At 40.5% G+C, this 8,570-nt stretch overlaps 1 non-coding gene across 1 annotated transcript; it reads left to right on the forward strand.

Annotated features, from left to right (window-relative positions):
* The first annotated feature begins 8,112 nt into the window (after window positions 1–8,112).
* LOC127325516 (5S ribosomal RNA) lies at window positions 8,113–8,231 on the forward strand. Its single transcript, XR_007867205.1, has one exon. It is a non-coding gene; the product is annotated as a 5S ribosomal RNA (ribosomal RNA).
* The last annotated feature ends 339 nt before the right edge of the window (window positions 8,232–8,570 follow it).

An 8,570-nucleotide genomic window follows, 5' to 3' on the forward strand; every position in this document is an offset into this window, starting at 1 on the left:
GTCCTGTGCATTGTGTTCCTAAGAAAGGAGGAATGACTGTTGTGCCTAATGATAATGATGAGCTCATCCCTCAAAGAGTAGTTGTAGGGTATAGAATGTGCATTGATTATCGAAAACTTAATAAAGTTACTAAGAAAGATCATTACCCTTTACCCTTTATTGACCAAATGTTAGAGAGGTTGTCTAAAAATACTCATTTTTGCTTTCTTGATGGTTATTCTGGGTTTTCATAAATTGCTGTTAAAACTAAAGATCAAGAGAAAACCACTTTCACTTGTCCCTATGGAACTTATGCTTATAGGCGTATGCCTTTTGGTTTATGTAATGCTCCTGCTACTTTTCAAAGATGCATGTCTGCTATTTTTCATGGCTTTTGTGAGAGTATTGTAGAGGTATTCATGGATGATTTTTCTGTCTATGGGAATTCTTTTGATAATTGCTTGCGAAACCTTGATAAAGTATTGCAGAGATGTGAAGAAACTAACCTTGTTCTTAATTGGGAGAAATGCCACTTTATGGTTAATGAAGGAATTGTATTGGGACATAAAATTTCTGAGAGAGGTATTGAAGTTGGTAGAGCTAAAGTTGAAGCAATTGAGAAGGTGCCCTATCCTAGGGATGTTAAAGGTATTCGTAGTGTTCTTGGTCATGCTGGGTTTTATAGGAGATTTATTAAAGACTTTTCTAAGATTTCAAAGCCTCTTACTAATCTTGTTCAAAAAGATATACCTTTTGTTTTTGATGATGATTGTAAGGAAGCTTTTGAAACTCTAAAGAAAGCCTTAACAACTGCTCCTGTAGTTGAACCTCCTGATTGGAATTTACCTTTTGAAATTATGTGTGATGCTAGTGATTTCGCTGTAGGCGCTGTTCTTGGACAACGAGTAGATAAGAAATTGAATGTTATTCATTATGCTAGCAAAACTCTTGATGCCGCTCAAAGAAATTATGCTACAACTGAAAAGGAATTGTTAGTTGTAGTCTTTGCATGTGACAAGTTTAGATCTTATATCGTTGATTCAAAAGTTACAATTCATACTGATCCTGCTGCAATTAGATATCTTATGGAAAAGAAAGATGCTAAGCCAAGGCTTATTAGATGGGTGCTTCTCTTGCAAGAATTTGATTTACATATTATAGATAGGAAAGGTGCTGATAATCCTGTTGCTGATAATTTGTCTAGATTGGAAAATATAGCTTATGATCCTGTTCCTGTTAATGATAGTTTTCCAAATGAACAATTGGCTGTAATAAAGGTGAGCTCGCGAGATAGTCCTTGGTACGCTGATTATGCTAACTTTATTGTATCCAAGTACTTGCCTCCAACCTTTTCAGCTCAGCAAAGGAGGAAATTCTTTTATGACTTGAGGCATTATTTTTGGGATGACCCACACTTATATAAAGAAGGAGTGGATGGTATTCTGCGAAGATGTGTTCCCGAATATGAACAACAAGAGATATTGAGTAAGTGTCATGGTAGTGTTTATGGAGGGCATCACGCCGGAGATAGAACCGCGCAAAAGGTTCTACAATCAGGTTTTTATTGGCCAACTCTCTTCAAAGATGCAAGAAAGTTTATTTTATCTTGTGATGAATGTCAAAGGGTTGGCAATATCTCCAGATGCAATGAAATGCCTATGAATTATACTCTTGTTATTGAACCATTCGATTGTTGGGCATTTGATTTCATGGGTCCTTTCCCTTCTTCAGAAGGTAACACTCATATACTTGTCGCTGTTGATTATGTTACTAAATGGGTGGAAGCCATACCTACAAAAAGTGCTGACGGTGAGACCTCTTTAAAAATGCTTTTAGATATTATTTTTCCTAGATTTGGAGTTCCTAGATATATTATGACTGATGGAGGTTCTCATTTTATTCATGGTGGTTTTAGAAAAACTCTTGCTAAATATGGTATTAATCATAGAATTGCTTCCGCTTATCATCCTCAAACTAGTGGGCAAGTAGAATTATCAAATAGAGAGATTAAATCTATCTTGCAAAAGACTGTTAATAAATCTAGAAAGAACTGGGCTATTAAATTGAAGGAAGCACTATGGGCTTATAGAACTTCTTATAAAAATCCTATGGGTATGTCACCGTATAAAATGGTTTATGGGAAAGCTTGTCATTTACCTTTAGAACTAGAGCACAAAGCTTACTGGGCTGTAAGAGAACTAAACAAAGATCCTAAACTTGCCGGTAAGAAAAGATTGCTACAATTGAGTTCTCTAGATGAATGGAGAAGTGAAGCATATGAAAATGCTAAACTCTTTAAAGAGAAAGTTAAGAAATGGCATGATAGAAGAATTATCAAAAGAGAATTTAATGTTGGAGATAAAGTCCTATTGTATCGGTTTCGTCTCAGATTTTTTGCAGGGAAATTACTCTCAAAATGGGAAGGACCATATGTCATTGATGAGGTGTATCGATCAGGAGCAATTAAAATTAGCTCTCTGCAAGGTAATGCCACACAAGTGGTGAATGGACAAAGACTCAAGCATTATATTTCTGGTGATTCTTATAATAAAGATGTTGATGTTATTCAAGTGGTAACTCCGGAAGCCTTCATCAAAGGCCAAGTTGACAGTCCTGCAGAGTCCGACTTTGAATAGGTAACAGTTCTGGTAAGAAAAAGTCCGCGTTTAACTTTCCGAACAATGTTTTTGCAACTTTTGGAAAATATGAAAAATTACGAGATCGAAACGGAGTGGAGGAGACGCACGAGGGCGTGACCCTAGCCTGGCCATGCCGCCCTGTGAGGAGGGCCCCTCGTTGCTCCTCTCCGACTCTGGTTCGACCTGGTACTTTCCTGTTGTCGTGAAATTTTTTGCTATATAATCCCCCGGACCCCTGGAGGTCCGTATATCGTTTTCTCGTCATGTTTTGTTTCGAGCTGTTTCTGCCAGGATCTGCGTCGGATCTAGAGCCACCATGTCTTCGTCGGGAACTCCGAAGGACAGCTTCCTTGAGGACGTCGTCAACCCGTACATGAGCGAGTTGAAGATGCACCCCAAGGAATTGTTGCTCGTCGATGGAGAGTTGTAGATTGAAGATGTCCGGGGTCCTAAGGGAGAAGGAAGCTTGGAAGACGGGATGGAGAAGCTAGAACAAGAGGTCTTTAACTACAAGAAGATGGCTGAGCGTGAAGTGGACATCTTCCACAAGATCGTGTCTGAACTTATTGATGAACACGAGAAGGAGACTGCAAAGCTGTGGAACGATATCCTCTCACTTCACGACACCACCAACAAACTCCAAGCTCAACTCTATGATGTTCAGAATCAAAACTGTGAGTATGAAAACAGGTTTAAACACATAAGCTATGCTGCTAGTTTCAGGATCCCTGAGACCAAGATGTCGTTTGTTGATGGAGAGCCTCTTCCTTGGAAGTCTGATGATGTGAAGAATTCACCACCGAAGGAGTAATTCATCATCGGTATTGGCATCCCCTTGGTTTGTTCCAAGCTTGGGGGAGTGTCGCGGTATCACATCATCACTATCTTTTATCTTTTTACTATCAATAGTGTCATATCATGAGTAGGGAAGTTATCATATAAGATGGTTTGCAATGTGGAAGTATCTCTCTTTAGTTGGTTATCTATGTATCCCTTGGTGTGAGTTATCTTCATGGAATATTAATGAGAAGTCTTATCATTTACATATTGCACATCTTATTTTAGTTTGCAATCTCTATTATATGATTGATCTTGTTGTTAGTATTGGTATCACTTTGGGAGCATCGAGTAAATCTATTTGGTTTTGGCAAACTTAGCATTGGTCAATAGCAACAACACCTTGAGTTTGAGTAGAAAAGAGGAAACACATGTAGATATGTTATTATCTGTCTTGTTAGTTCCTAGCTTAGTATTCTGAAGTTAAAATTGTTTGTGCTTACGAGGAAGATGCATGATTGTTTCGATCACATGTATATTTGTTTGTTTCCCTCAACTCTTATGCTTGCTAATTAACCTTGCTAGCCAAAGACCTGTACCGAGAAGGAATAATTCTCGTGCATCCAAACCCTTTAAACCAAACCTATGCCACCAGTGTCCACCATAACTACCTATTATGTGGTATTTCCCTGCCATTCCAAGTAAATACTTCATGTGCTACCTTTAAACAATTCAAAAATTATTACCTCTTATTTGTGTCAATGTTTTATAGCTCATGAGGAAGTATGTGGTGTTTTATCTTTCAGTCTTGCTAGGCAGCTTCCATCAATGGACTAGTGGCTTCATCCACTTATCCTATAATTTTGCAAAAAGAGCTGGCAACGGGGTTCCCAGCCCCAATTAATAAACTTTCATTAATAATTCTCTTCACATGTTTTGCCCTGATTCATCAGTAAGCAACTTAATTTTGCAATAGACACTCCTCCATGGTATGTGAAATGTTGGAAGGCACCCGAGGATTCGGTTAGCCATGGCTTGAGAAAGCAAAGGTTGGGAGGAGTGTCATCCTTAAATAAACTAAAGTACATGTGTAAACAAAAGAGAAGGGGCATGATCTACCTTGCTGGTAGAGATAACGTCCTTCATGGGAGCCGCTCTTTGGAGGTCTGTTTGGCAAGGGGGTTAGAGTACCCGCTACCATTCATTGACAACAACAAACACCTCTCAAAACTTTACTTTTATGCTCTCTATATGATTTCAAAACTCAAAAATCTCTAGCACATGATTTAATCCCTGCTTCCCTCTGCGAAGGGCCTGTCTTTTACTTTATGTTGAGTCAGTAAACCTATTTTCCTCCATCTCGAGCAAGCATTTGAGTTGTTGTGATCAAACCATTTATATTGTGATCTATTGCATCATGTCTTTTATTCTTCCTTGTTTAAGTACAAGTTTTATCTGAATGAATGTAGCTTTTAAAGTTATCAATGTTTATGAGGAGATTACTATGATTGAGTATGCAAGTTTATTATAAGCTTTAATATGAGAGCGCTGCTCAATAGATAAGTATAATCTGTTAACTGTTCTCTGACCAAGAACGAAGTTTGCCATCACCAATTATGATTTCTTATGCACCTTTATTTGTGATTACCTTCTACTTGTTTCAAGTTGAATTATATGAGGAGGTTGTTCACTAGAATGTCTTGTGTGAATGAATATGATGCTTCTTGTCCGTATTTTATTTATCGACTCTTCACTCCATAAACATGTGGTCCTGTTTACCGAGTTCAGTTTCGCTTGGGGACAAGCGAAGTCTAAGCTTGGGGGGAGTTGATACGTCCATTTTGCATCACTATTTTATATCATAATTTGCTGTTATTCATTCATATATTTCATATTTGGAGATGATACTTATGTTATTTCATCTATTTTGCATGATTCATGATTATTGGAGGATCGCGCACCGGAGTCAGGATTCTGCTGGAAAAAGCGCCGTCAGAATGCAATATTTCGGAAGATCAACAATTGACGGAAATTATATGAAAAATCCTATTTTTCCAGAAGACGAAGGGAGCCAGAAGGGGGAGCCGAGGAGGGCCGCCGTGGGCCCACCTCATAGCCCGGCGCGGGCCAGGCCTTGGCCGCGCCGCCCTGTTAGGAGGGGGCCCACAGCCCCCTCTGGCCTCCTCTCCTTCGCGTACATCTTCATCCCGAAAACCTAAGCTCCAGGGGATAGTCGAGAAGGGTCACAGCCGCCTCTGCGGGGCGGAAAACACCAGAGAGAAAAGAGCTCTCCGGCAGGCTGAAATCCGCCAGGGAAATTCCCTCCCGGAGGGGGAAATCGATGCTATCGTCATCGTCATCGAGCTGGACATCATCTCCATCATCATCACCATCATCTCCATCATCATCACCGCCATCTCCACCGCTGCACCTCGTCACCGCTGTAACAATTTGGGTTGGATCTTGATTGTTTGGTAGGGGAAACTCTCCCGGTGTTGATTTCTACTTGTTATTGATGCTATTGAGTGAAACCATTGAACCAAGGTTTATGTTCAGATTGTTATTCATCATCATATCACCTCTGATCATGTTCCATATGATGTCTCGTGAGAAGTTCGTTTAGTTCTTGAGGACATGGGTGAAGTCTAAATGTTAGTAGTGAATTATGTTGGTTAGTATTCAATGTTATGATATTTAAGTTGTGGTGTCATTCTTCTAGTGGTATCGTGTGAACGTCGACTACATGATACTTCACCATTTATGGGCCTAGGGGAGTGCATCTTGTATTCGGTTGCTAATTGCGGGGTTGCCGGAGTGACAGAAACCTAAACCCCCGTTAGTATATCGATGCAGGAGGGATAGCAGGATCTCAGAGTTTAAGGCTGTGGTTAGATTTATCTTAATTACTTTCTTGTATTTGCGGATGCTTGCAAGGGGTATAATCACAAGTATGCATTAGTCCTAGGAAGGGCGGTGCATTAGCATAGGTTCACCCACACAACACTTATCAAAACAATGAAGATTAATCAGCTATATGAAGCGAAAGCACTAGACTAAATTCCCGTGTGTCCTCAAGAACGTTTGGTAATTATAAGTAAACAAACCGGCTTGTCCTTTGTGCTAAAAAGGATTGGGCCACTCGCTGCTATTATTTCTCTCGCACTTTATTTACTTGTACTTTATTCATCTGCTATACTAAACCCTCCTGAATACTTGTCTGTGAGTATTTACAGTGAATCCTTCATCGAAACTGCTTGTCAACACCTTCTGCTCCTCGTTGGGATCGACACTCTTATTTATCGAAAGTACTGCGATACACCCCCTATACTTGTGGGTCATCAGCAAGCACAGTCAAAAACATTGGCATTACAATGAAGATGCTATAAGAATCTGATACATGTTTTCACGGCATCCTTCCTACTTTACCAGCATATTCTCTCGGCAAGACTTTCTTGAATGTTGTCTTTGGAAAACCCGAAAATTTCAGGAAAGAAAGGATAGAGTTTGAGGTAGTAAATTGGGAATCACAGTACCATGCTATACTCGGAAGACCAACTTATGCAAAATTTATGGCCGTGCCACAGTATGCGTACCTCAAGCTCAAGATGCCAGGCAACAATGGAACTAATATCACAGTCTATGGAAGTTTTTCTCGCTCAGATAACTGTGATCGCGAGTTTCAGAGGATTGCGGCTAAATTCGGAATAAAACAGGAAGCTATCGACTTCCCTTCTAAGCAACTGACCTTTCGAGATAAAAAAGATGACAGTATCAGAAGTCGAAAAAGAAACCAGATGACCCTGCATTAGGAGTTTCAGCGGTTGGGCCTTCCAAAGTTGATAATAAAGCCTCAACAGAAGCCGTTAATACTTTGGCGCTTGTCGCAAGTACTCCTGATGAAATCATCGGCACCTCCAGTGCTACCGGCTCCCTAGACAAGATCCAAGATAAGAAGGACCCTCCTCTTGCTTAAAATAAGATGAGCGGTGTTATGCATCTTTAATTTTTTTCATCTTAGAAGTTTTCTTTCAATAAGGATTTTTTAGCCACATCTTCCTTAGTTTACCTTATTAATAAAGACTCAAGTTTTGGTATTTTGAGTATCGAATTAATTCGGGACACCCGAACAAGTTTATCAAGACCTTTTCGCATACTACCGCGAACATCAATTTCGACCCATAAACTCAATAAATAAGTTCGAGGGTCGTTGTCAAAGACTATACCCAAAATTACCATCTAAAGCCTCTGAAAAATATGAGTGCTGCAATAGAAGGTTTATAAACGGGATTATAACAATACACAAATATCCTTTGCTAAAGCCTCAAGACTACGCGAGTGCTGCAGACAACAAGGATAAACAATTATACTTACAAACAAGACCCATGCCGGTACTTTAAACTAAAGAAGTACTAAAGATCGACGGAGTCGACGGCAGACACAGTTTTCTCGATTCGCTCAGAGGCTGCCGCCAAAACATACATCATCGGTTGAAGCGAAGTTGCAAATTACTACGGGTTCAACGAACCTGCAACATGAGCTGATCACTTTGCGTCACGCGGCAACATTTATGGTAAAGTTAGGGCGATATTTTTTTTGCGGGCACTCGCGCTCGGCTATAGGTGATGGGGAACGGAAAAGCGGGATGGGCACGGTACAACATAGGGGAGAGAAGGAGCGGGAGGGGCAAGCATAAGGGAAAATGAGTGCAGAACATGTCATATGCGATCATACCAGAACTAAAGCACCGGATCCCATCAGAACTCCGAAGTTAAGCGTGCTTGGGCGAGAGTAGTACTAGGATGGGTGACCTCCTGGGAAGTCCTCATGTTGCATCCCTCCTTTTTGCGTCACGCGGCAACATTTATGGTAAAGTTAGGGCGATGTTTTTTTGCGGGCACCTTTCTTGGTCACCAGACAGAGTGAGAACTGCTCAGCTTGCTTTCTTTCCCTAGCACACACTTAGTAGATAGTAGGCACAGGTCCGCTAAGAGCTCATCGAACTTTACTTGTAGAGTGAGACCTGTGCTCGATATGGTTCATTTCAGTGCTCTTTCTCTCGGTATGGTTCAGTAGTACTCGCTATCCAGCCAGTCATCTACTTGACAAGTTTGGAAAGAATCTCTCGGAAAAGAGAGCGCAATCTCTCTTTGCTTGTGCCACCCGGGCGGAAGATAT

This window comes from Lolium perenne, chromosome 1 (assembly GCF_019359855.2).
Source record: "Lolium perenne isolate Kyuss_39 chromosome 1, Kyuss_2.0, whole genome shotgun sequence".
NCBI classification, from domain to species: domain Eukaryota; kingdom Viridiplantae; phylum Streptophyta; class Magnoliopsida; order Poales; family Poaceae; genus Lolium; species Lolium perenne.